Raw genomic sequence first — 26,936 nt, 5'->3', positions numbered from 1 at the left:
GCTTTTCTTACTCTCGTCTTTTTCCCTCTCTTCCTCCTTCGCTCCCCACTCCTCTCTTGCAATCAATCCCCAGTGGGGACAGGGTGTGAAACCTACTGCTCGGGGTGAAAAGCAGGTTAATTTCCAGCCGGAGCTTCCCTCTGAAAACAATAGGACAATACCCGGCCGAGAGCTGCCTGCGTAAACCAGGCCCATGGAGGGGAAGTTGTAATATTTGTATTTAGCACTCAGTAAATTGGAAACGGGGGAAAGACGAGGCAGGGAGGGCAACGGCGAGGCAATTAAGAGAGCGCCTTGACCCGGTTCCTCTCCACACTGTCCAGGGAAGTCCCTGGGGCCCATTCAGCCCCTGCCTGAAGGTCACCTGGATGAGGCTTATTAAAAACAGCCGCCACTTCTGTGCAGAAGCAAGAAAACAAGGGGAAGCGGAGCCATGTGCAGAGAGATACACACCCACCAGTTGCTGCCCTGGAATGAAAAAAGGCCACTTCTCAGCCCATCTGTGTGTGCTTTCAAGCCACGTGTTGACTTATGGTGGTTTCTTGAAGTTCATAGGGTTTCTTTTTTAAGGCAAGGAAGACCCAAAGGTGGTTTTTATCAGTTCCTTCTTCTCAGCTATTACCAACCACGTCAGACATTCATTGGGACTCCTTCTGGGGTTGGAGAAGGTTCTTCTTTTTGGACTGCTACTCCAGAATCCCCCAGCCAACACAAAGAGTCCAAAAAGTCACCTTTTCCCAAAATTAATCCAAATTCCAAATTTATTTAATGCTTAGACCATAGGTCTTTTGCATGCAAGACAAACAAACAAATACACAAAAGCCAGACCATCAAATACAATAGAAAACATGCCATTAAACCCCAATATAAATCACTAGCTGTGCCCGGCCACGTGTTGCTGTGGCGTTGTCTGGTGGTGTTGGTGAGAAATTGTAAAGGTAGTGGTGGTATTGAATGTCTGTTGTATGGTTGTCTTTATGTTTAGTATGCACACTGAAGTGGATTATATGGCAGTGTGGAGTCAAGATAATCCAGTTCAAAGCAGATAATATAAGATTCTAAATGGGTTATATAGCTGTGTGGAAGGGCCTTGAGTCCACACTGCCATATAATCCAGTTAAAATCTGATAATCTGTGGAAGAGGCCTAAGTGAGGCCTAACTGTGCCTGTCCCCTGGGCTGAGTAGGTTGCTAGGAGACCAAGTGGGTAGAGCTTAGCCTTCAAACTGGCAGCAATTGGATAAAAACTATTATTCCTCTCCCTGTAATTAGGACTTTATTTTTCTTTTCTTTTTGTTGTATCAACCTAGAGCCATGAATGATGGGTTGTGTTGTCAAATTTCGAGGTTGGGGGGCCTGTAGTTTTGTTGTTTTGTCCGCTGCCCTGATGCCATCACTCTTTTATATATATAGAAGATTAAAACATTAAAATGCTGCAAATATCAATGTCAGGATATGCCCTTCAAATACTACATATTTCATGGATTAGCACCAACATAATTAAAAACAAGATAAAACCAAGTAAGTACAGCATTATTAAAACTTAAGCAGGGATATAAAAAACCACTACCCAGCACAGTCAACTGCGATGTCGGAGTTTTGCCCGGATTTTCTGTGCTACCAGGGCAAAAAGGGCCACCTTATGAGTAACTGCAGGGTTAGTGTTGGACAGGCGTGGGCAAAACTAGAACAGGCGTGGGCAAACTTCGGCTCTCCGGGTGTTTTGGACTTCAACTCCCACAATTCCTAACAGCTTTCCCTAGAAGTTCTACTCAGCAGCATTTGGGAAGAGACTGAGATCATATCTCGTGTGTTTGTGGGTCTCAAAGTTGACTTCATGAATTTTGTAGTGGTTTTGTAGAGAATACAATGGCACTCCTCTGAGGGTTGGATAAAGTTCTTCTATAGCAGTGGTTCTCAACCTCTGGGTCCCCAAGTGTTTTGGCCTACAACTCCCAGAAATCCCAGCCAGTTTACCAGCTGTTAGGATTTCTGGGAGTTGGAGGTCAAAACATCTGGGGATCCACAGGTTGAGAACCACTGTTCTATGGACTGCCATTCCCAGAATTCTCCAGCTAGTTCCCAAAAGGCACCTTATCCCGTTCTACTGTTAGAGACTAGCCCGGAGGGGAAGTAAATGAGAGAATTCCAAGAGAGCAATAAAACAAGCCTTTTATTGTTATCACAGCTGATAAGGCAAACAGCCATAGGCACCCACTCTAGTGGGTGTCGTACCATGCAAATGGCCGTCGCAATATGTGCATAGCAAACAAAGAATATATACCTTTGGCTTATCTAAAATTGACCAGTGGCTGAGGGTCTTCCTCACCTTCCACACCTACTTGGCATAAATGATACCTGTGACCTCACTTGTTTACTCTGGGCTTTCTTCTCTCTTTAGAGAAAGGCACCAGCTCACGGGAAGGGAGGGGCATATGTAGAGGCAAAGCTACATAGGCAAAAGTTTACTATTATCTGGCTTATGGTCCCTTCACTACCTGTAGCATTTCATGGGGAGGAGGGAATGTCATAGGATGCTGGTACGTGACTTATAGCTTTCAAATTATGAGCTCCCTGAAACGCTGTATACTGGGAAAACAAATGCCACAGTAGAAAGCAAAGATAGCAGAGTACATTCACAGCAGAGTAGAGATAATCAGCTTTTCAACAGAGTACAGTTGCTACTTCTGACCTTCTTCCTGCACACTGTTTAATAAACTCACAGATTCTGTAGTTCATCCAAAACAACAGGCTTTAACCTTCCACTATTTACAGCTGTACAATTCAGGATATATCTACGCACAAATCATGCTTGTTACTTACACAATAAGATTCATTCAGCAGTGACATAAAGCAAGATAGTCACAGGTACAGATCACACAAAGAGAGCATATGAAGAGATCACAAATTAAGAAGAGAGTCAGCATTCCACTCTCCTTTTATAGCCACTTGGTGACTTGTCATCAGTAAGGAACAAATGAATGATGCAAACTCTAGTCATACATCTCGCATAATCATGACTCATCCATTTCTTAAATCCATTGTATTTCATCATACCCTCTCAGTCCTTCCCAGGTGTCGGTCACATATCCATCAGAACTATGTTTTACACATGGATTAAATGCTCAGGCATTTCTATCCAACAGGAGGAGCAAGGTCATAGTTATATTTATACAGTTTTACAATTACAAACAACCCCTTGAAGTCAACCATAAGACTGATGTCGTCTTTGGCGAAAATGAGCTTGACACCCATTGTAGGATTTTTCTTTCTCTGAAATAGATCCTATAGCAGCCAACATTTGTTGGTAGCCTCTCATCCAAGTACCAACCATGGCTGGCCCTTCTTAGCTTCCAAGGTGAATTGAGATCTGGTGCCTTTAGGTTTTTTACCAGTTCAAACCAGATAGTGTGGGATTTTATGGGCAACTTGAATACCATTGAATAGCCTTGTAGCTTCAAAGCCTGGCTACTTCATACCTAGGGGATTCCATTGTTACACAACTTGAATACCATTGAATAGCCTTGCAGCTTCAAACCCTGGCTGATTCATACCTAGGGGACTCCATTGTTGGCCAACTTGAATACCATTGAATAGCCTTGTAGCTTCAAAGCCTGGCTACTTCATACCTAGGGGATTCCATTGTTACACAACTTGAATACCATTGAATAGCCTTGCAGCTTCAAAGCCTTCATACCTAGGGGAATCTTTCTAGGCCACCTTGAATGTCCCTAGAGTAGTGGTTCTCAACCTGTGCGTTCCCAGATGTTTTGGCCTTCAACACCCAGAAATCATAACTGGCTAACTGGCTGGGATTTCTGGGAGTTGTAGGCCAAAATACCTGGGGATCCACAGGTCGAGAACCACTGCCCTAGAGTTTCTTGGAACATGCTTTCTGCTATTTTTGAGTGTCTTCAAACTGTATCTGACTTGAAACAGTGACAAGGTTTTCTAGACAAGATTTGTTCAGAAGAGGTTGCCATTGCCTTCCCCTGAAACTGAGAGAGTGTGACTTGCTCATGATCACTCAGCGCATGTTCATGACCCAGCAAGTATTCAAACCATGCCCAATGCTCAATCCACTAAAGCACATGAATTGTGCTATTTGCTGACATCTATGTATACTGGATTATTGCAGAAGCAGCTAAGAAATGTCTCTCTTTCCTACCACTTTCAGGAAAAACGTCGGTGGTGCCAAGTCTCCTGAAAGTTTTCCTGAACAAAGGATGCCGCTGAGGAGTTTTAAGAACTGTAACTTCAACAGATCCATTTCCTTTCCTCCTAGAAAATACAAGTTTGTTTATTATAAATCGGAATGCTCTTTGGTGTGGTTTTCGAGACTTGCTTCCTCAATGATTTTATTTTCAGAACAAGGGAAGCTTTCAGAGTCCCCATTCTAAATAATTTTTTTCACTTTGTCTCTCCCCCTTCCCAGCAATTACTAGACTAAAAACACCAAATTTGACAGACATGAAAGTACAGTATTATGTTTCATCAATGAAAGATGATTGCAAAATATTTTACACTCTTTTAGGGGAGACATTTTGTTATCTGACATTAGTCAGAGCTTCTCATGAATGTTTGAAGCAAGTGTGCAGTTTTCCAACAGACCTCACCACCTCTGAGGATGCCTGCCATAGATGTGGGCAAAACATCAGGAGGTAATGCCTCTGAAACATGGCCATACAGCCCGGAAAACTCACAGCAACTCAGTGATTCTGCCTATGAATGCCTTCGACAACATGTTCGAACAATTACTTAATTCCTAATTAATCCACATTGCAACTGAAAAGAGGTTGGTAAATCCATTTGTTCCCTGTTCCAAAACACACAAGGAGCACTTGATATTGTTAAATAATACTGCCAAGTGGTGTGAAGTTCCAAAGGAAGCACTACAAGTTTAGCTTCCTTTGGATCTTGAGAGAGCACTCAGGAGTGCCTTTGTAATAAATGATTTGTTTACAAGCAGAATGTAGTGGAAGCCAATTCTGTTTTCTCAATAGACAGCAAAACCACTTATCCTACAACCAATTTATCCAGCTCCCACATTCAAAATCTGGTGTTGGAGGATGCAAGAAAGAGAAATCAATGGATCTTGGTGACCTTGATAATTACAGTGGTGTTAACTTGAATTAATTCTACAGCCCTACTCTGGATTTTGCAAACTTGATTATATAAAAAAACCCTCATACTGTAGTCTCCTTCTCTGATGCCTTGTTTGGGAGACATTTCCCATTTGAAAAGGTGCCCAAGTCTACTGTAAAGTTAAAGGGCCCTAAGGTGAGATAGTCTATGATGGCTTGTGGATTACAAGTGACAGGTCAATGAATCAATTCTGAGCTTTAGCCTGAACATTTAAACTGGAAATACTGTAACATAGATGAGTACAGTTTTGGTGTTCAATATATCATCAGTAATGATTTTGAGGTTCTTCATAAAAATAATTGTACAGTTGTCCCTGTTGTGACTCAGCTGGAGTCTCAGAGTGACTCTGATGGGGATTGTGAGATTCAGGTTCCAGATGTTCAAGATGATGGGACTCAGGTTCAAGATGACTCTGATGGGAATTATGGGATTCGGGTTCAGAGTGTCCCTGCTGTGAGAGATGAGGAGCAGGGAGGCATTCCCATGGCAGGGAATAGTGTTGATGATACTGGAGTTGATACCGAGGCTAGCCAGGTGCAAAGGGAGGATAGCTCCCAGTTAGATAGCATGCAGACAGAGGCTGCTGTTAACGAACTGTCTGGCCTTGACGAAACGGCATCTCTGGATCGAGCTGGCCATTTGGAATTTTGGGTTCGCAGGAGTGTCAGAATACCAAACAAGAAAGAGGTCAGAGGCCAAAGAAATGCGTTCATGCTATGCAGGGAATATTAACGGGTGTGCTGAGAGAGAAATCTTTGTCAAAAGCAACGTCTCGTTTGAGTTAGAAGCAGTTCTTGCTTTCTTGGATTATCCTGCAGCTTTGTGTATTCAAGTTCATGGGACTATGTCATGTATTAATGGAACCTAAGGATTTCTTGGATTATTTTTATAGCCTTGGTTTTGCAACCATCTTTTGGATCTTTACTTTTGCTTTTTAAGGACTATTTATTTCCTATTTCCTAATAAACTACAAAAGACTTCAATCTGTGAACAGCCTGGTGTATTTAGCAAGGTGAAACTAACCTGAGGTGCGACAGTCCCTCCACTTCTGTGGGACTCGGGAGTATAGCTCCTGTGTGTAAATATAAAAAAATGCACCACCATCATCATCATCATCATCATCATGATCATCATCATCATATCTCTGTTGGGATAGGAGTCACCACTGCTATAGTCCTTGGAAGGGAAGCAGAGCCAACCTCTCCACCACTTCACTTACTTTGAGAATTCTGCCTCCTTTTCCTGTTCCTATGTGAGGTGAGTCTGTGTTTCTACTGGGCAAAGGAAGGAAGGAATTGAGAGACCAGAGATACATGGTAAATTGGAAGAGGAGGAGGAGCCAGCTTCACATATGTCTGCAACATCACTTACTTGGCAGTTCTAATACCCCTTCTTTCTTGTGTGCCGTGGATTCCTATCTGCCCATCCTCAAAACACCTCTTCCTTTGTCTGGACAGAACAGAGATTCATGGAACATAGGAAGAGGAATTGGAGCCCATATTCAAGGGGAAATGAAGTGGTGTGTGGCTGGTTCCTCTTCTTACCTACATGTTATGGGTCTTTTTTCACCCAGGAAGCAAATATTGACCAGATTAGAGACTTACAGCCTTGTTATTCAGCTCCTGGACTTTAGGAGGAGTGTTTCAAACACATGAATAATCCAAGCCATGAGTAGGAAACCCACAAAAGTGGAGGGTCAACTGTATTTAAATCAGTTAGGATTATCTCTTCCTTTAAAAAGAATTGAAATATTACTAAGCCAACCATATAAGAAAGGAGATCTCCCTGGTCCTGAGTCTATTTTGAAGATTGGGTTCAGTACCTTGGATAGCTCCTTCAAAGTGCAGATTGAAATTTGGCTCAGTTTCACTGCTGTAGTGTCATGGAAACTCCAAGCTCCTCTCTAAGGCTGGATCTACACTGCCCTATATCCCAGGATCTCAGAGTATCTACTTTGAACTGGATTATATGAGTCTCCGCTGTCATATAATCTGGGATTAGCAGATAATTTGGGATCAGATCCTGGGATATAGGAGCAGTGTAGAAGAAGGGGCCTAAGGGAGGAGACGAGAGTTTTCCATGATGGCCACTCAGGCAGCCAGTTGGTGGACTAGCAGGCAAGCTGGTTTCTTGCTCACAGTCTTTCCCAGAATGAGAATGAATTCTATTTAACACGTATCAGTTCTTTCTAAATTTGTATTATCACCTAATAAATTAGCACATGGAAATATTATGCAAATCTGTGTTTTCTTTTCAAGCAATGCAGAATTTGCCTTGAATATGTTACATAACAACCTGAAAGTAGATATCTGTATGCATCATACACTATGACTCAGTTCAGAGAGTTTAATCGGTAAAGAAAGAGGGAGGGAGCTCGAGAAGGAAGTAGAGAAGGAAACAGAGAAGGGGAAAAGAAGAAGTTGAGGAAGAGGAGGAGGTAGCAAAGAAGAAGAAGAGAAGGAGGAAAGAAGAAGGAGATAGAAGAGATATAGGAGGAGAGGAGGAAAGACGGAAGAGTAGAAGAAAAAGGGGGATAAGAAGAAGGAGGAGCAGAAGAAAAGGGGGAAGGAGAAAGAAGATAGTGAAGGAGAGGAACAAGAATAAGGTGAATGGTAGAAAGTCAAACTCAAAAGCATTTGAAAACCAACTTCAAATCAGGAAATGGCTAGGCATTGGTTTGTAAGTATGTCTCTAGACCGAGTGTTGCTATTCAAAAGTCTTATTAAATGGTCTCCAGATAGGCAGATACAATTCAGAATAAATGGCACTGCAACTTACACCATGGCTGGCTAAAGCACAAAATTATTGGTATTGTATTACAATTCCGAGGCAGAGAGTTCCACTGCTGAAAAGTTCTTACAGACATTCTTCCCAATGTTCAGGTGGAATCTCCTTTCCTGTCATTTGAACCCATGGCTCCACTGATTCATGGTCTCCAGACTTTGATCATTTTAGTTGCCCTTCTCTGGACGTCTTCCAGCTTAGAGTCAGAATCTCTTTTGAACTGTGGTGCCCAGAATTGGACACAGTATTCCAGGTGAGGTCTAACCAAAGCAGAATAGAGACTTGACTTCCCTTAATCTAGACACTAGACTCCTTTGGATGCAGCCCAAAATCCCACTGCCTTTTTTAGTTGCTGCATCACACTCTTGGCTCATGTTTAGCTTGTTGTCCTCAAAGACTCCAAGATCTTTCTCACATGGACTGTTTTCGAGCCAGGCGTCACCCTCCTGTATCTTTGCATTTCATTTTTTCTGCCTAAGTGTAGTATCTTACATTTGTCCTTGTTGACATTCATTTTGTTAGTTTTGGTCAATCAGCTTCCTAATCTGTTAAGGTCAGCTTGAATTCTGATCCTGTCCTCTGGAGTATTAGCTCTCTCTCCTAATTTGGTGTCATCTGCAAACTTGATCAGTTAGCCCTTTAAATCTTAATCCAAGTCATTAATAAAGATATGGAACAGAACTGGGCCCAGGACCGAACCCTGCGGCATTCCACCAGTCACTTTTTTCCAGGATGAAGTAAAACCATTGGTGAGCACCCTTTGGGTTCGGTCGCTTAAACAACTACAGATCCACCTAATATTAGCACTGCCTAGACCACATTTGACTAGTTTGCTTGCAAGGTCATGGGGGACTTTGTCAAAGCATATCTGAAAGCAAGATATGCTCCATCCACAGCATTCCTTGCATCTACCAAGCTTGTAACTCTATCGAAAAAAGAAATAACATTAGTCTGGCATGACTTGTTTTTGAGAAATCCATGTTGACTTTTAGTAATTGCACTGATTGCAGACTGTCTCCTTAATCTACAGATTTTCAATGGGTCCTTGTTTGGGATCAATCAAAGACGAGACAGGAAAGAAGGACGCTAGGTGAATGTTGGTCTGCCATATTCCCACTGGCCCGCCTTGCGTACTTTCTGCACTTTTCATTTTGGGACACAAACAAAGGTATCTTTGGGATAATGGAACAAAACAGGGTTAGGGCCAGGCCAAACGGGAGCAGCCCACGATCCCAGCAGGACTTGGAGCGGCCCAGTGGAAAAGCTGAGTCCCCCGGCCACGTTTCACCTTGTTTTCCAGCATCGATAGGGGCCTCACCCATTCACTGACGGCAGCTTTCCGGCAACTCTCCCAGGGTCACGGCATTGGGTAAAGGAGCAGATAATCTTTGGCTCCCAGCGTCCCTGTCTCTCTTGGCTCGATTTTCCTTGCATTGTATGCCTCCAAGTCATCGAGGAAACCTTTTGGGCCTTTCTGCAGCCGAGTGGCCACTGGGGGGGAAACCCAGCCCCCTTCCCCCCATTGTCACGGCCCTGGCTGTATCCTCGCTCTAAAAATAGGACTTGTTATCAAGTGATTGTTCTGACACCTCCTCGGCTGAAGCTTTAGACGTGGGCCATGGACAGGGAGGCAGGTGGGGTCCCGGGCGGGAGGGGCCGCCAAAGTAGATAAGTCAGCCTTGAGAACTCTTATGCTTGGAGGATGTCAATAGTACCAAATGTGTCATGGTGGGGCCACATGTGGCCAATCCCCAAAGGCTGTTTTTGAGACCTTTTACAGTCTCCCCATTGCCTCTCCTAGAAACCCTGAGGATTAACATATCATGCTTTTAAATAGACTTCAGGGCTCCCCCTTTAAACAGCTCTCCAAATTTGCTGAGATTAGGGCAGGGAATCCACAAAAAAGCGAATAAAGAAAAATAGATACTGTATATACTCGAGTATAAGTCTAGTTTTTCAGCCCTTTTTTAGGACTGAAAAAAAAAACCTTCTCGGCTTATACTCGGGTGAGGGTTCTGGTGGGCTTATATTCAGGTCAGCTTATACTCAAGTATATATGGTATATTTATTATTTTTCTCTATTATTATTGGCATTGTTACATTTATTATTTTACTCTATTAATTATTATTATTACATTTATTATTTTACTCTATGATTGTTACTTTTACATTTATTTTACTCTATTTTATTATTATTAATACATTTATTATTTTACTCTATTATTACATTTATTATTTTACTGCATTTATTGTTATTATTACATTTATTATTTCACTCTATGATTATTAAAAGGATACATAAGCACATTTACATTGAAGAAGATGAAAATAATGATTTCATCAGAGTTGAACAATCCTATCTTAAATTACAGTTTGATGTAAAGGTTCAAAAAGGTTTTATATTTATATTGGTTTGTATGGGCATCTAATTGTTGCCACTGTTGTAAGCCGCCCTGAGTCCCTTCGGGTGATAAGGGCGGGATATAAATGTGAGAAATAAATAAATAAAACATTTAAACCACTGATGCCTCAATTAATGTAATTTTATTGGTATCTCGGCTTATACTGGAGTCAATATTTTCCCAGTTTTTTTGTGGTAAAATTAGGTGCCTCGGCTTATATTTAGGTTGGCTTATACTTGAGTATATATGGTAAATGACTGAAACATCTTTGGGAAGCTGACCATAGAACTGCATTTGTTTTCTTGTCTGTACTCTGATGTTGGGTCACACGTGTCTCATTTTTTGCCTGTAATTCTTCTCCATGAAGGGAGCTGAATATGTTTACCTTGGAGAAAAGAAGGCTGAGAGGAGCCCTGATAGCCATGTTTAAATATCTGAAAGGGTGTCCCATTGAGGAAGGGCCACACTTGTTTTCTGCTGCTCTGGAGACTAAAACACAATGGAGCAATGGATTCCAATGACAAGAAAAGAGAATCCACCTAAACATTAATAAGAACTTCTAGATGGTAAGAGCTGTTCAGTGGCGGAATAGGATGTTTTATGGAGTCTAGTGGAGTTTCCTTCTCTGAAAGTTTTTAAGCAGAGGCTGGATGGCCATCTGCTTGGAGTGTTTTGATTCGGTGTTCCTGCCTGGCAGAAGAGGGTTGGACTAAACGGCCTTTATGATCTCTTCCAACTCTAGGCTTCTGTTATTCTAAATACTGGAAAGTATGACAAATGTTAGAGTGGTTTGAGTGTTGGACTTTACTTACTTACTTTCTTAGGTGATCCCTCGTAGTTTGAGGATGATGGTCTTCCAGTTGTGGGGTCTTGAGGGTGGGTTCTTAGGTGGCTGAAGAGACCTATTCTTGATCTGTCTCCATCTGGCCATTCTGGGTGACTTTGGAGGGCATTCTCAGCCCCAGAAAGCGTCTCCATAAGTCAACTTGAAGGCACACAACATCTGCTGCCACAATAACATCATGAACATATGGAAAAGCTAGAACCGAGGGAGGGGAATGGGCGAAAGAGGTTCACGGCATGGGGCAGAGTTTGTAAGTCATATCACTTGTGAACCTTCCTGGTGAAGAATCCCCAGTGCCTCACTGGATCCAGGAAAAAGCTCCAGTAGAAACAAATAATCATAGACTTGGAAGAAATCCCAAGGTCATCCAGTCTAACACTTTGCCATGGAGGAAGACACAATCAAGCACTCTTGACCAGTGGTCATCTAACCTCTGCTTAAAAACTTTCAGAGAAGGAGACTCTACCAGACTCCCAAGCAGCATATTCCACTGCCAAACAGCTCTGAGACCAGGAAGTTCTTTCTAAGGTTTAGGTGGAATCTCTTTTCTAGATGACTGGCTTCCACAAGATCCAGCAACAGTTTAAGGTAGGCATGGGCAAACTTCAGCCCTCCAGGTGTTTTGGACTTCAACTCCCACCATTCCTAACAGCCTACCGGCTGTTAGGAATGGTGGGAGTTGAAGTCCAAAACACCTGGAGGGCTGAAGTTTACCATGCCTGGTCTAAGGCCTAACATGACTTAATGTTGTGGAATCAGAGCAGCTGAAATATTATAAGGTCTTTAGTATTCTTTGCCCAAAAGCACTGGTACCTCAGCGAATTACAAATCCCAGGATTCCATAGCATTGTGCCATGCCAATTAAAGTGGTTCAAACTGCATTAATTCTATAGTGCAGATGCATCACAAGGCTTCTGATTTTGTTTGTTTGTTTGTTTGTTTATTTACAGCATTTATATTCCGCCCTTCTCACCCCGAAGGGGACTCAGGGCGGATCACATTACACATATAGGCAAACATTCAATGCCTTTTAACATAGAACAAAGACAGACAAACATAGGCTCCGAGCGGCCGCGAACTCATGACCTCCTGGTCAGAGTGATTCATTGCAGTTAATTGCAGCTGGCTTGCTCTCCCGCCTGCGCCACAGCCCAGGCCCAATCACCATGTTACAATATGCTTTAAGTGTACAGTAGAGTCTTGCTTATCCAACATAAATGGGCCGGCAGAACGTTGGATAAGCGAAAATGTTGGATAATAAGGAAGGAATAAGGAAAAGCCTATTAAACATCAAATTACGATATATGATTATACAGACTAAGCACCAAAACATCATGTTTTACAACAAATCGACAGAAAAAGCAGTTCAATGCACGGTAACATTATGTAGCAATTACTGTATTTACGAATTTAGCACCAAAATATTGCAATGCATTGAAAACATTGACTACAAAAACATTGAGTACTAAAAGGCAGACTGCATTGGATAATCCAGAACGTTGGATAAGTGAGACTCTACTGTATTTATCTGTTTTAACTGTGATATGAAATTACTTTACATTAATTCTAGTATGTGGCTGCATCCTTGGAGACCAAGGTTCGAATCCCTGCATGGCCACGAAACTTACATTCTCTAAGCTCCCTATAAAGGCTTAGAATAAATTTTGCCAAGAAACCCCTGCAATTAGGGCTTCCATAAGTCAGAATTGACATAAAAGGCTCACAGTTGTATTTTGAACTCGCTTTGACAACTGCATTAAGATTTATTTGCCAACCTGTAAGGAATTTGTATTGTTTGTTCTGTTGGAGATTGATAGGCCTGAACTTTTATTCTGGGAGTTCAGGGCAAGAGGTGCGTAACTTTTTTGACCTTGAGGGTTGCTGGTACGTGCTGCATTGGGGACTTCATGCACATATGCACCTACATGCACAAGCAAAAACAGGGTGCATCTACACTGTAGAATTAATGCAGTTTAACACTACTTTATCTGCCATTGCTCAATACCACGGATTCCTGAGATTTGCAGTTCAGAGGGGCACCAAAACTCTTTGGCAGAGAAGGCTAAACACCTTGTAAAATTACAAACTTCATGCTTTTATAGCAATGAGCCTTAACATTTAAAGCAGTATCAAACAGTGTTGTTGAAGGCTTTCATGGCCGGGATCACAGGGTTGTTGTATGTTTTCCGGGCTGTATGGCCATGTTCCAGAAGTATTCTCTCCTGACGTTTCACCCACATCTATGGCAGACATCCTCACAACCTCACAGGATGCCTGCCATAGATGTGGACGAAACATCAGGAGAGAATACTTCTGGAACATGGCCATACAGCCTGGAAAACATACAACAACCCAATATCAAACTGCATTAATTCTACCATGCAGATTCACCCATCATCTCTTCCCAACAATTTTCTTTCCTTTCTGGGCAGAAATGAAGAGTTTTCCTTCTGACCACTCTCCTTCCAGCATTCCTAACAGAAGCATTTTCTTATTTATTAAAATATTTAAAAATACTATTAAAATATTTATACCTAGTTGTACATTCTAGCATTTTGGGGCTGCATACAAACGAAGCCAATTCAACAACAAATATAAAAAAGTAGTTCAAACTAAAACAATATGAAATCATTTAACAGTTTTTAAAAATTCAAATACAGTAGAGTCTCACTTATCCAACATAAACGGGCTGGCAAAATGTTGGATAAGTGAATATGTTGGATAATAAGGAGGGATTAAGGGAAAGCCTATTAAACATCAAATTAGGTTATGATTTTACAAATTAAGCACCAAAACATCATGTTATACAACAAATTTAACAGAAAAACTAGTTCAATACGCAGTAATGCTATGTAGTAATTACTGTATTTACAAATTTAGTACCAAAATATCACGATGTATTGAAAACATTGACTACAAAAATGCATTGGATAATCCAGAACGTTGGATAAGTGAGTGTTGGATAAGTGAGACTCTACTGTACTTGCTTGGGACATGGAAACCCACCTGGAGAGTCACACTCTCTTAGCCCCAGAGGAAAGCGATGGCAAACCTCCTCGGAATAAACCTTAACAAGAAAGGTAAAAGGTAAAGGTTTCTCCTGACATGAAGTCCAGTCATGTCTGAATCTGGGGGTTGGTGCTCATCTCCATTTCTAAACTGAAGAGCCGGTGTTGTCTGTAGACACCTCCAAGGTCATGTGGCTGGTACGACTGTATGGAGCGCCATTACCTTCCCGCCAGAGCGGTACCTATTGATCTACCCACATTTGCATGTTTTCAAACTGCTAGGTTGACAGAAGTTGGAGCTAACAGCGGGTGTTCACTCCACTCCCCTGAGTCGAACCTGTGACCTTTTGGTCAGCAAGTTCAGCAGCTCAGTGCTTTAATATCCTGCGCCATTGGGGGCTCCTGTACAAGAAAACACTGTAATAAAATCTGTGTTGTATGACCATGTAATAAAATCTGGGCTGTATGACCATGTTCCAGAAGCATTCTCTCCTGATGTTTCGCCCACATCTATGGCAGGCATCCTCAGATGTGGGTGAAATGTCAGGAGAAAATGCTTCTGAAACATGGCCATACAGCCTGGAAAACTTACAACAACGCAGTGATTCGGCAACACATGTAATAAAATCACCTTTGAGGTCACCAGAAGTTGGAAAAGACTTGAAGGCACACAACTTATAGATCAAAGATGTCCTCTAGTGGTGAACCTCGTGATTTGCAACATTTCCTTCTAGTGGATTCAGCAGTGTTTAGTTGGTCACTTAGATGCATCTATCAGACATGGGCAAACTTGTGCCCTCGAGGTGTTTTGGATTTCAACACCCACAATTCCTAACAGCCTACCGAGTTGAAGTCCAAAACACCTCAAGGGCACAAGTTTGCCCATGTCTGAAACAAAGCTTTCTTTTCATGCGGTGGGAGGAAAAGCACAGAATTAGAAGGGACCCTCACAGGGCATCTAGTCTAACCTCGTTCACCTAGACAGGAAGGCACTGTCAAAGTACTCCCAACAGACAGCCATCCAACCTCAGTTCAAAAACCTGCAGAGAAAGAAATTCCACGGAAAGAGACCCCATTCAGCCAGTCAAAGCACTCTTGGATGGCCATCCAGCTTCTGTTTAAAAACCTCCAGAGAGGTTTAAATCACTACAGAAGTGGAGTACTGGTGCTGTTCAAAGGTAGGTACTGTTAGAGCATTTATAAGCTGCACAATATGTTGATTGAGTAATAATAATAATAATAATAATAATAATAATAATAATAATAATATAAAACTTTATTTCTAGACCGCTCTCTCTTCCCTCAGGGCAGTTAACATACATATAAACAGCAAACATTCAATGCCACAGCTACTTCACTTAATATCAAAAGTATAAAATGACAATAACATACTCATTATAATAACAATTCCAAATTAGAAACAACAATAAATTTAAACATGACACTCAATAAAAACATTATTATTCCCACTTTTAACTGGCCTGGATTAATGCAAAGAATACCTGGGAGCAGTAGTTTGGTGAGGCATCAGCACTCTTTGGCAGAGAAGACTATGAAGACCTTGTAAAACTACAACTCCCAGGATTCCATAGCTTTGAGCAATGACAGTTAAAATTGGTGCCAAATGCATTAATTCTACAGTGCAGACGTATCCTAAAAATCTGGAAAAACCAAACACTTCTGGTCCTGAACATTTTGGATTAGGGAAGTGCAGTGTGTATTTTTACTTGCACTGAAAAAAGAGGCTCATGTTGCCTTATAACATAAAATGTATTAATTACTAATACTTATAATAATAGATTATAAATTATTATTATAATTTCCATAGCACCATGTACATGTAATTGCTGGGGTGCTCAATCCATATCCTTTCCTGCATTTAAAAAAGGGCTAATGTTGCCTTACAACATAACAAAATGTATTTAATAATAATTATTATAGTAAAGGTAAAAGTTTCTGCCTGACATTAAATCTAGTCATGTCTGACTCTGGGGGTTGGGGCGTTATCCGCATGTCATGTGGCTAGCATGACTGCCAGAGCAGTACCTATGGATTTACTCACATTTGCATGTTCTCGGACTGCTTGGTTGGCAGAAGCTGGGGCTAACAATGGGAGCTCACCCCACTCCCCAGATTCGGACTACCGAACTTTCGGTCAGCATGTTCAGCAGCTCAGCAGTTTAACCTGTTGCACCACAGGGAGTTCCCAGTTATTATTATTATTATTTCCATAGCACTGTGTACATGAAGTTGCTGGGATGTTCATTTTATATCCTTTCCTGCACTGAAAAGCCTTACAACATAACAAAATGCATTAATTAATATTATAGTTATATTATTTTTATTATTTCCATAGCACCATGTACATGTAGTTGCTGGGATGTTCAATCTATATCCTTTCCTGCACTAAAACGCCTTACAACATAACAAAAAGTATTATAGTATTATTATTATGATTATGATTTCCATAGCACTGTGTACATGTAATTGCTGGAATGCTCAATTTATATTGTTTCCTGTGCTGAAAGAAGAGGCTAGTGTTGCCTTATAACATAACAAAATGTATTAATAATACATATACAGTAGAGTCTCACTTATCCAAGCTAAACGGGCCGGCAGAAGCTTGGATAAGCGAATATCTTGGATAATAAGGAGAGATTAAGGAAAAGCCTATTAAACATCAAAATAAGTTATGATTTTACAAAATAAGCACCAAAACATCATGTTGTGCAACAAATTTGACAGAAAACGTAGTTCAATACGCAGTAATGTTATGTTGTAATTACTGTATTTACGAATTTAGCACCAAAATATCACGATATATTGAAAACATTGACTACAAAAATGGCTTGGATAATCCAGAAGCTTGGATAAGCGAGGCTTGGATTAGTGAGACTCTACTGTATTATAAATGATTTTTTTCCCCATAGCACCATGTACATGGAGTTGCTGCGATACTCAATTTATATTATTTCCTGCGCTGAAAAAAGAGACTAGTGTTGCCTTCTAACGTAACAAAATATATTAATAATACAGTAGAGTCTCACTTATCCAACGTTCTGGATTATCCAACGCATTTTTGTGGTCAATGTATTCAATATATCGTGATATTTTGGTGTTAAATTCGTAAATACAGTAATTACTACATAGCATTACTGCATATTGAACTACTTTTTCTGTCAAATTTGTTGTTAAACATGGTGTTTTGGTGCTTAATTTGTAAAATCATAACTTAATTTAATGTGTAATAGGCGTTTCCTTAATGCCTCCTTATTACCCAACATATTCGCTTATCCAACGTTCTGCCGGCCTGTTTATGTTGGATAAGTGAGACTCTACTGTACCTATAATAATATATTATACATTATTATTATTATTATTATCTTCATAGCACCATGTACATGTAGTTGCTGGGATGTTCAATCTATATTATTTCCTGCGCTGAAAAAAGAGGCTAGTGTTGGCTTATAACATAACAAAATATATTAATAATACCTATAATAGTATATTATAAATTATTATTATTATTTCCATAGCACCATGTACATAGCGTTGCTGGGATGATCAATTTATATTCCTTCCTGTACTTAAAAAAGAGGCTAGTGTTGCCTTATAACATAACAAACTATATTAATAATACCTATAATAGTATATTATAAATTATTATTATTATTATTATTATTTCCATAGCACCATGTACATGGAGTTGCTGGGATACTCAATTTATATTATTTCTTGTGCTGAAAAAAGAGGTTAGTGCTGCCTTATAACATAACAAACTATATTAATAATACCTATAATAATTTATTATAAATTATTATTATTATTATTATTTCCATAGCACCATGTACATGGAGTTGCTGGGATGCTCAATTTATATTCCTTCATGTACTTTACAAGAGAGTCTAGTGTTGCCTTATAACATAAAAATATATTAATAATACTTACAATAATATATTATAAATTATTATTATTTCCATAGCACCATGGGATATGGGATGCTCAATCCATATGCTTCCCTGCGCTGGAAAAATGGCGCAGGCGCAGAGAGCACTCCAGGGCTTAGAGCGCTGGCGCCGCCGCTTGCGCAGGCGCAAAAGCTCCTCTTTTGGCGACAGAGTTGTGCGCGCCTAGAGCGAGCGTGAGTGCGCCAACCGGCGAGGGAGCGGCTTCCGCTTCCGGCCTGCCTCGCTTTGAGGCCCTGCGGCTGGCTTGGCTGAGCGCTGTGCCTCCGCCATATTGTCTGTGTGAGAGAGACCGGCGAGTGAGGCGGGCCCTGCGGCTGCCTCCTCCTTCTCCTCCATCCCCAGGTAAACGGCGAGAAGCGGCGAGGGGTCGAAGTGGGAGAGTCACACCAATGGAGGGAAGGGACTTCTTCCCTTCCGTCCACTTCAAAGGCTGGAGGGGGTGGGAAAGGCCTTCGTGGTCGCAAAGCCTCTCTGTTTTCAATTTAGGGCGATTGAATCACCTTCTTGGCCTCAGAAGAGGGTGTGAGGGAGGGAGGCCTTGTGCAGATCATTCAGGAAAGAGCTGTATCATTATTATTATTATATGTTCATTAGTGTGCTTCTTTTTCTCTCTGAAAGGTAAATACAGTAGAGTCTCTCTTATCCAACATTCTGGATTATCCAACGCATTTTTGTAGTCAAAGTTTTCAATACATCGTGATATTTTGGTGCTAAATTCGTAAATACAGTAATTACATAGCATTACTGTGTATTGAACTACTTTTTTGTCAAATTTGCTGAATAATATGGTGCTTAATTTTTAAAATAATAACCTGTTTTGATGTTTAATAGGCTTTTCCTTAATCCCTCCTTATTATCCAACATATTCGCTTATCCAACATTCTGCCAGCCCGTTTATGTTGGATAAGTGAGACTACTGTAGTGCTAAAATCAATACAATATGCCACTTAAAAACCTAAAGGCTATGAACGCCAAAACAGAACTATGCTTAAAAAGGTAAAAGTTTCCCCTGACGTTAAGTCCAGTCATGTCTGACTCTGGGGGTTGGTGCTCATCTCCATTTCTAAGCCGAAGAGCCGGCATTGTCCGTAGACACCTCCAAGGTCATGTGGCTGGCATGATTGCATGGAGCGCCGTTACCTTCCCGCCGGAGCGGTACCTATTGATCTACTCACATTGGCATGTTTTTGAACTGCTAGGTTGGCAGGAGCTAGAGCTAACAGAGGCTGCTCACGCTGCTCCCGGGGTTTGAACCTGAGACCTTTCGGTCTGCAAGTTCAGCAGCTCAGTGCTTTAACACACTTTGCCACTGGGGCTCCTAGAACTATGCTTAATAATAATAATTAATAATAATAAAGATGTATCACTATTACCCTAGAGCTATCTAGGAAAATATGCTTATTTATTTGTATGCCTCTTTTTCTCTCTGAAAGAGATTTGTATGCCACTTTTCCTCTTTTAAGGAGACCAGAAGCTTCGAACAGTGCTCGAGAATAATGCAATGTGTGTGCCCTTTAAAAACCTAAAGGCTATGAACACTAAAATACAATTACATCTAATAATAATAAATGTATTACTGTTAGCCTATCTAAAAATGAATAGGTAAATATCTATTATATTATTTGTATGCCTCTTTTTTTCTCTGAGGGCCTTTCCAGACAATATATCCCAGGATCTGATTCCAGGTTTTCTGTTTATCCCAGATTATCTGGCAGTGGGGATTCATATAATCTAGTTTAAAGCAGAAAACCTGGGATCAGATCCTGGGATATAGGTCCCATCTGGAAGGGCCTGAAAGAGATTTTTATGCCTTTTTCTCTTAATTTGGAAGTGGTGAACAGTGCTTAAAATCATTGCAGTATTCCTTTTAAAAACCCAAAGGCTATGAACACTAAAATAGAATTATGCCTAATGACAATAATAATAAATGTATTACTACTGTCCTAGCGCTGTCTCAGAGCCCTTCTACACAGCCATATAACCCAGAATATCAAGGCAGATAATCCCACAATAACTGCTTTGAACTGGGTTATCTGAGGCCCATTCCACACAGCTGAATAAAATCCCACATTATCTGGTTTGAACTGGAATATATGGTAGTGTGGACTCTGATAACCTAGTTCAAAGCAGATCTTGTGGGATTTTCTGTCTTGATATTCTGGGTTATGTGGCTGTGTGGAAGGGCCCAGAGTCCACACTGCCATATATTCAAAGCAGAAAATGTAGGATTTTATTTAGCTGTGTGGAAGGGGCCTTAAAATGAATAGGTAAAGATCTATTATTTTTTAATGACTCTTTTTCTCTCTGAAAGAGACTGAAAGCTACATGCAGTGTTCAAATCAGCAACACTGTTCAAAACAAAACAATATGTCATTTAAAAATCTAAAAGCTATAAACAATACAGTAGAATTAAGCCTAATAATAGTAACAATTCATTTATTATTAGCCTAGAGATATCTAAAAATAAATAGGTAAAAACTATTATCTATTTAAAACACACAATGCCAATTGTGCGTGTTATGTATGCAATTTAGAGCCTAAAGGTTATAAACAATAAAATAGAATTTGACCTAGAGCTCTCTAAAAATGAATAGGTAAAACCTAGTAAAAATACACAATGCCAATTGTCTTATGTAGTACTTCTATATGTTTCTATATTGTTTCATTGTTATATTGTATTTTAAGAGTATTGAATTTTAATAGGGAAGACTTGTATGCCAATATAGTTATTTGCTCTTCTGCACATTATTTTCAGAATGGGCCAAAGGCACTATATAGTGTCTTGATTATTTTTGATGTAGTTTCCAAAATGAATTTAGTAGATTTTAACTTTGTTTCCACTGTTTTGTGTTACATTCTATTTTAATATCTGTATGTGGTTGACTTTAAATTGCAAATTGTATTGTTTTTAGTGTTGTGGGCTGTTTTGAGTTTTGTTTTAGACAAGAAGATAAAGGTTAAGGTTTTCCCTTTACATTAAGTTTAGTCGTATCCGACTCTGGGGGTTGGTGCTCATCTCCATTTACAAGCCAAAGAGCCGGTGTTGTCCGTAGACGCCGGTTACTTACCACCGGAGCGGTACTTATTGATCTACTCACATTTGCATGTTTTCGAACTGCTAGGTTGGCAGAAGCTGGGGCTAAAAGAGGGAGCTCACTCCACTCCCTGGATTTGAACTGCTGACCTTTCTTTCAGTCAGCAAGTTCAGCACCTCAGCAGTTTAACCCCGCTGTGCCATTAGACAAAAAAGTGGGATATAAATAAATATAATATTTGAATTCTTGGGGTACATTCTGTCTAAACTACATCACGGTAATGTGTCAAAATGTAATTGATACTGGTTTTTTTGTATTGGAGTTTCGTTTAAGAGAAGAAAGTGGGATATAAATACAACAAAAAGAAGTTCCAAATTCATGGGATCTATTCTGTCTAATCTACATTCCAGTAATGTGTCAGAAAATATTTTCTACCTCCTGTATGACAATGGTTCTATGGCAACTTGCAAGGTTTCTCTTTTCACTCCTGAAACTTATTGCTGATTCTGCATTTGATTATTATGAGGATGCTGTTGGCCGATAGAATTTTTATCTAATCTACAGTAAATTTTTATATTGTTATTTTTGTTTGAGGTGTTGTGTTGTATCTGAATGCTACTGTGTTTTAATGGTATTGAATCTCAATGAGGAAGATCTGCATTCCAATTACTTTATGTTGTATGTTACCTTGTATTGTATGCAAATGGCCAATGGTTTAGGCTTTTATTCAGGGCCTTGTGGTGAAGCGAGGTTGGGGCTCAGCTCTTCGGTACCCTCAATGCAGCCACCTTTAAACTTAGAGAAAGTCTTCTCTTTTCTTCAAATACTTTTCATGGGGGGTTTCCAGTTAGAAAAGGAAGTAGTTCTGCCCCCTCTCAGCTATACATTCCCGCCCCAAAATGTATACAACTACTATAACAGCAACAGCATGCCAGTATAAATCACAAACATCCGTGCACTGCTTGTTCCCACTGTTTGAAGCAAAGTTGCAGACTTTACTTAAAGTTCTTTTGTCATCTTGCAACACTTCTCTAACATTGAAAACTGTCATATTAACCCTATTAACCCTTTTGGGGAAAAAATTCAACCCCTCCCCCAAATTAGAGACTGTTCGTGAAATATAAATTATTTGAGGGACATATTCAGAGGAGATTGCTCTCCATTAGGGTGACTTTCAAAGAAGTAGCCCTATTAGGCTTTTGCAGCATGAAAAGGAGGAAAGGGATGTGAGAGGACGAAGAGAAGATCAAGAAGAAAGAAAGAAAAGTGTCAGCATTTTAAAGAGTATTTTATCATAATATTTTGTGGATATAAACCAGCTACTTCAAGAAATGGGTTTATGTCCACAAAAGCTTATCCTATCATAAAAACAATTTAATCTTAAAGGTGCTGCCACTTTTTTTTGTTCTGCCTTCCCTCCTTTCTTTCCATTAGGGGTGGAAGATAGATCCCAGCATGAGTCTTTTTGCCTTTCTTCCCAACATTCTTCATTCTAATGAGGGATGCCTTTCTAATGAAGGATGTTGGATGTTATTTTTCTGAGATAGGAATTGAGGCATCTTTAGATAGAGATTTGCTGGGGGGGGGGCGGTCTTTTGGTAGTAGTGTTAGTGAGAAAGGAAAATAATAATAATAACTTTATTTTTATACCCCGCCCCATCTCCCCGAAGGGGACTCGGAGCGGCTTACATGGGGACCGAGCCCGAAACATACAGCAATAAAATGATAAAACACTTATTCCAACAGTAAAACATCAATATCAATAAAACCATCATAAAAATCAACATACAGCATAAAATATTAAAAACAGAAGACTAAAACAAGGATCTGGGCCAAAGTGCAGAATATATCAAAATGGGAGAGGTAGTTTCTCAGTCAAAGTAGTCCATAAAGTGCAAAGTAGTAGTGGCAGAATATCCTGTAGTTGGATGGGCAGATAGTTCAACCTAATAATTAATCGTCGAAGGCCTTTTGGAAGAACCAGGTTTTTAGGCTCTTCCGGAAGGAGAGGAGGGTAGGGGCCTGCCTGATCTCCCTGGGGAGCAATTTCCAAAGTCGGGGGGGCCACGACAGAGAAGGCCCTCTCTCTCGTCCCCACCAACTGCGAAGGTGGTGGAAGCGAGAGGAGGGCCTCGCCCGACGAGCGAAAAGAACGTGCAGGTTCATAGGGGGAGATGCGGTAAAGGTAGGTGGGTCCCAAGCCATTTAGGGCTTTGTAGGTAATAACCTGCACCTTGAATTGGGCCCGGAAAGTAAACGGCAGCCAGTGGAGCTCCTTAAACAGAGGCGTAGAACGCGCCCTGTAATTCGCTCCGGTTAAAAGCCTGGCTGCCGAACGTTGTACTAATTGTAATTTCCGGGCCGTCTTCAAAGGCAGCCCCACGTAGAGCGCATTGCAATAATCCAGTCTAGAGGTAACTAAGGCATGGACCACCACGGTCACGAGGTATGGTCGCAGCTGGCGCACAAGTTTATTTACAGAATTTATATTTATATTCCGCCCTTCTCACTGCGAAGGGGACTCAGAGAAGGGCGGAATATAAATATAAATGCTGTAAATAAACTTGTGTGCCAGCTGCGACCATACCTCGAGAAGTCTGATCTGACCATGGTGGTCCATGCCTTAGTTACCTCTAGACTGGATTATTGCAATGCGCAGTAATAAGTTTTAGTTGTGCAAAGGCTACCTACAGTATGCCTGAACTTGGGTGAGTCACACCTGTGGTTTTTTGTTTATTGTTTTGCTATGGATTTTAAATAGATGCATAAAGCCTTGTCCACCTGTGGAAGATGAGGTAACAGAACTGTGGGGTTATAGAATGGAATCTATCATGTCACACTGCAGGAAAGAATGTCAACTTTGAAGTGTTCCCTACTTAATAAACTTTCTGTAACCATTTTTCATTTGAAGTAGCTATTTTGTCACAGGTAAATATTTTAAAACGTTTACTCCTTCTGAAGTAGAATTTGCTTTTCATAACTTTATAACTCTATTACCAGGTTCTTGTCTCAGTATACTACAGTAGAGGAGACTGATCACAAGAGAGACGTGTTCTTTTCCCATCACAGGTATAATTACCAGCTATCACATGAATAGGGCGAAAAGAGATTAGGAGATGTAGTAAAATAACTTCAAAAATATGCTCCTTCTCCCTTTTCTACCACTAGCAAATAGATTTCTTCTCATATTTAGTTTTTAGTTGCTGCAAAAGAATGGCCAAGTCCCCAGAGTATGGTTGGTCTCTCCTGGTAGCTATGAGGTATACCATACTATTTCCATACTGCTGCTTATGCAAGTAGCAGTGGCTTGATCATACAATACTAAATAAATGAATCTAGTATGACCCTCTCATATCTATAGAACTGGTAAACACTGGTTTGTTGATCAGCATCCAACAAAATATGTTCTTTAGGCATTTTCTTGGTGCTCCAGACCAATTTTGTGATATTCTTGGGCTGAGAGGCCTTCATTTTAATAGGGTTTGGTATTATTCACAATTTTGCATATCCATTCTAGGTCTGAGTACACATTCCCCTGCAGATACAAGGATTGTATTGTAATGGTCTTCCTATTTCTAGAACAGGCAGTAGAAGGGAGACCCTGGGAAAGTTACGCTTTAGACTTGTTTCCAGAATTTCTCAATTAGCATGTACATATTGACAGGGATAATCTGAGAATTGTAATCCAAAAATAAAAGTAGAAGTTTTATGTTTTACGGGCCCCAGCTGAGCTCTTTTTCTTTTCTGTTTACCTTTTTAACCACAAAACAGCCTGCTTAGTTCAGATCAAAGATGTATGTGTAATACTCCCACAGTGGCCAGTAGACCCTATGGGATCTTCAGTTAGAATACGAATAAAATAGCACCCTCCCACTTATGTTCCATGACTACTGTGAACATACTGTCTCAGCACATATATATAACTATTGTGGCTAGTAACTGTTGATATCATCTGCCATTATTTTATGAGATCCCCTTTTAAAGTCATCCAAATGAATGCTTGCCATTACATCTTTTAATAACATCTTTTTGCATCCCTTGAAAGCTTAGATGTTGAGATAGGATTGTGCAAATGAGACTTGTCTTGCTGTGAAAGCTGTCTCCAGATGTGGAAAGCATGATGGCAAAGTGAGAAATACTGTCACTGATAGCTGTGTGTCCACCTGTATGAGAGGAATGGACTGAACCCTTTAGTTCTATTGCCTTTTCCTTAGCCAACCTATAGTGACATCATATGTAGGTTTCTAGGCCACTCCACCTTTGAGAGGAAGGCGGGATTTATGTATTTATCTTCTTTTTTGGATTTGAGCCTGGCTCCTAATTCTCTTACTTAATAGGTCTGAGAGGGAGAAACTACATGGATAACTCGTGGCTTCTCATGACTTTTCAGGAGTCGTGAGAACTAAAAAAACCTTTGATTTTTTTACAAGCAGACTTGAATCCCTTATGACATTGGTGACTTTAATGATGAATTAGTTATGTTCAGAAAGTCTTCACACAGCAAAGCAAGTGAACATGGTTTTCCAGAATACTTTTCAACGTCCATTTGGCCTGGGCAGCCAAGCAAGGAAAAGCCCTAGGAAAATTAGATGTTCAGCATCAACAGTTATTTGCACAGAAGAGGTTTATTCCCTGAGGAGTACTTTCTTTCTTGCTGCTGATGTAAGTTAGATTTTACATTCTTGATTAGAATCATTAGTTGCTCCAGAATGGAGTTGCACAAAACAATCTGAGCTTTTAAATCCCTTCTGTGTAGACCAAATCAAGCCTAAGTTACTCATAAAGCCCACAGTGTGTGTTACATCCTCACTATGTAACAGATTGCCTGCTAATAAGCATGGGAAGCTTTGTGCTGAATAAGCTTTAAAGCAAGGGGTTGGGTGATGCTTTTGTAGCTTTTGGGCTGCCTCATAATCCAGAATGTAACTCAGCTAGACCTGCAAATAACTGCCACTCTTATCTATGAATTCTATCCATTTTATTAAGAAGAACTGGCAGCTGGAGCCTAAGTAGGGAGCCCCCATCAAATCAAGGGCATTATTTTCTGTTTTGATCTCATGTCTGTACTGTGTACTTTAATATGTATTTTATAGAAATGCAGTTTTAATGTTGATCTTTTATAGAAATATTTATATTTGTTGAATTTTTGCAATGCTTGTTTTGTAATTGTGTTGTAACCCTCAAGCCACAGGGAGAGGCAAGTAAGAAATAAAATAATTATTATTACTGACACAAAGACAAGAGCATGATACAGCAAACGAGATATACCATATATACTCAAAGATAAGCCAAGTTTTTCAACCCTTATTTATGAGCTGAAAAAGCCTCCCCGGCTTATATTCGTGTCAAGGTCAAGCCAGCGGTGGAGCCTGGAGGCCACAGTATATTTTCTTTTCCAAAACCTGCCCTCTTCGCTTCTCCTCCCAGGATGGCTATCTTATTATTTTGAGAGAGAGAGACAGACAGACAAGAAGCGAATGTTTTCTAAAGCGAAAGGACACTGAGAGAAACCATTACAAGCCAATTACATGGGTAGAAGGGGGAGAAAAAAAGATATTCTTGCAAATGTGCACGATTCATTACTATTACTGTTATTATTATTACTAGTACTACGATTATTGCAAGAACATTTGAGTCCAAAGGGAGGAAAGGAGGGAAAAGAGAGCAACAGAAGGTGTGTATTTCTTTTTATTCCTAAGGAAACAAAAATGGGGTGGGTTTTTTTGGGACGGGGAGAGAAGTTTTGAAAAG

General features: G+C 40.3%; 1 protein-coding gene and 1 long non-coding RNA gene across 2 annotated transcripts in view; one reads left to right on the top strand and one right to left on the bottom strand.

Annotated features, from left to right (window-relative positions):
- Positions 1-743: 743 nt before the first annotated feature.
- Positions 744-18,309, bottom strand: LOC134298551 (uncharacterized). The gene is made up of 2 exons (XR_010005666.1): positions 6,168-18,309; positions 744-4,280 (listed from the first exon to the last, which is right to left on the bottom strand). It is a non-coding gene; the product is annotated as an uncharacterized LOC134298551 (long non-coding RNA).
- Positions 18,310-18,344: 35 nt separating this feature from the next.
- Positions 18,345-26,936, top strand: part of csnk2a1 (casein kinase 2 alpha 1) — a 55,845-nt gene continuing 47,253 nt past the window's right edge. Inside the window, exon 1 of the mRNA XM_003226119.4 lies at positions 18,345-18,492. The gene's annotated coding sequence lies outside the window, so the exon portion shown is untranslated. The remainder of the gene's footprint in view (positions 18,493-26,936) is intronic.

This window comes from Anolis carolinensis, chromosome 4, assembly GCF_035594765.1.
Source record: "Anolis carolinensis isolate JA03-04 chromosome 4, rAnoCar3.1.pri, whole genome shotgun sequence".
Taxonomy (NCBI): domain Eukaryota; kingdom Metazoa; phylum Chordata; class Lepidosauria; order Squamata; family Dactyloidae; genus Anolis; species Anolis carolinensis.
The sequence above is the reverse complement of the archived record's forward strand: the minus strand, read 5'-3'. Positions and strand labels throughout refer to the sequence as shown.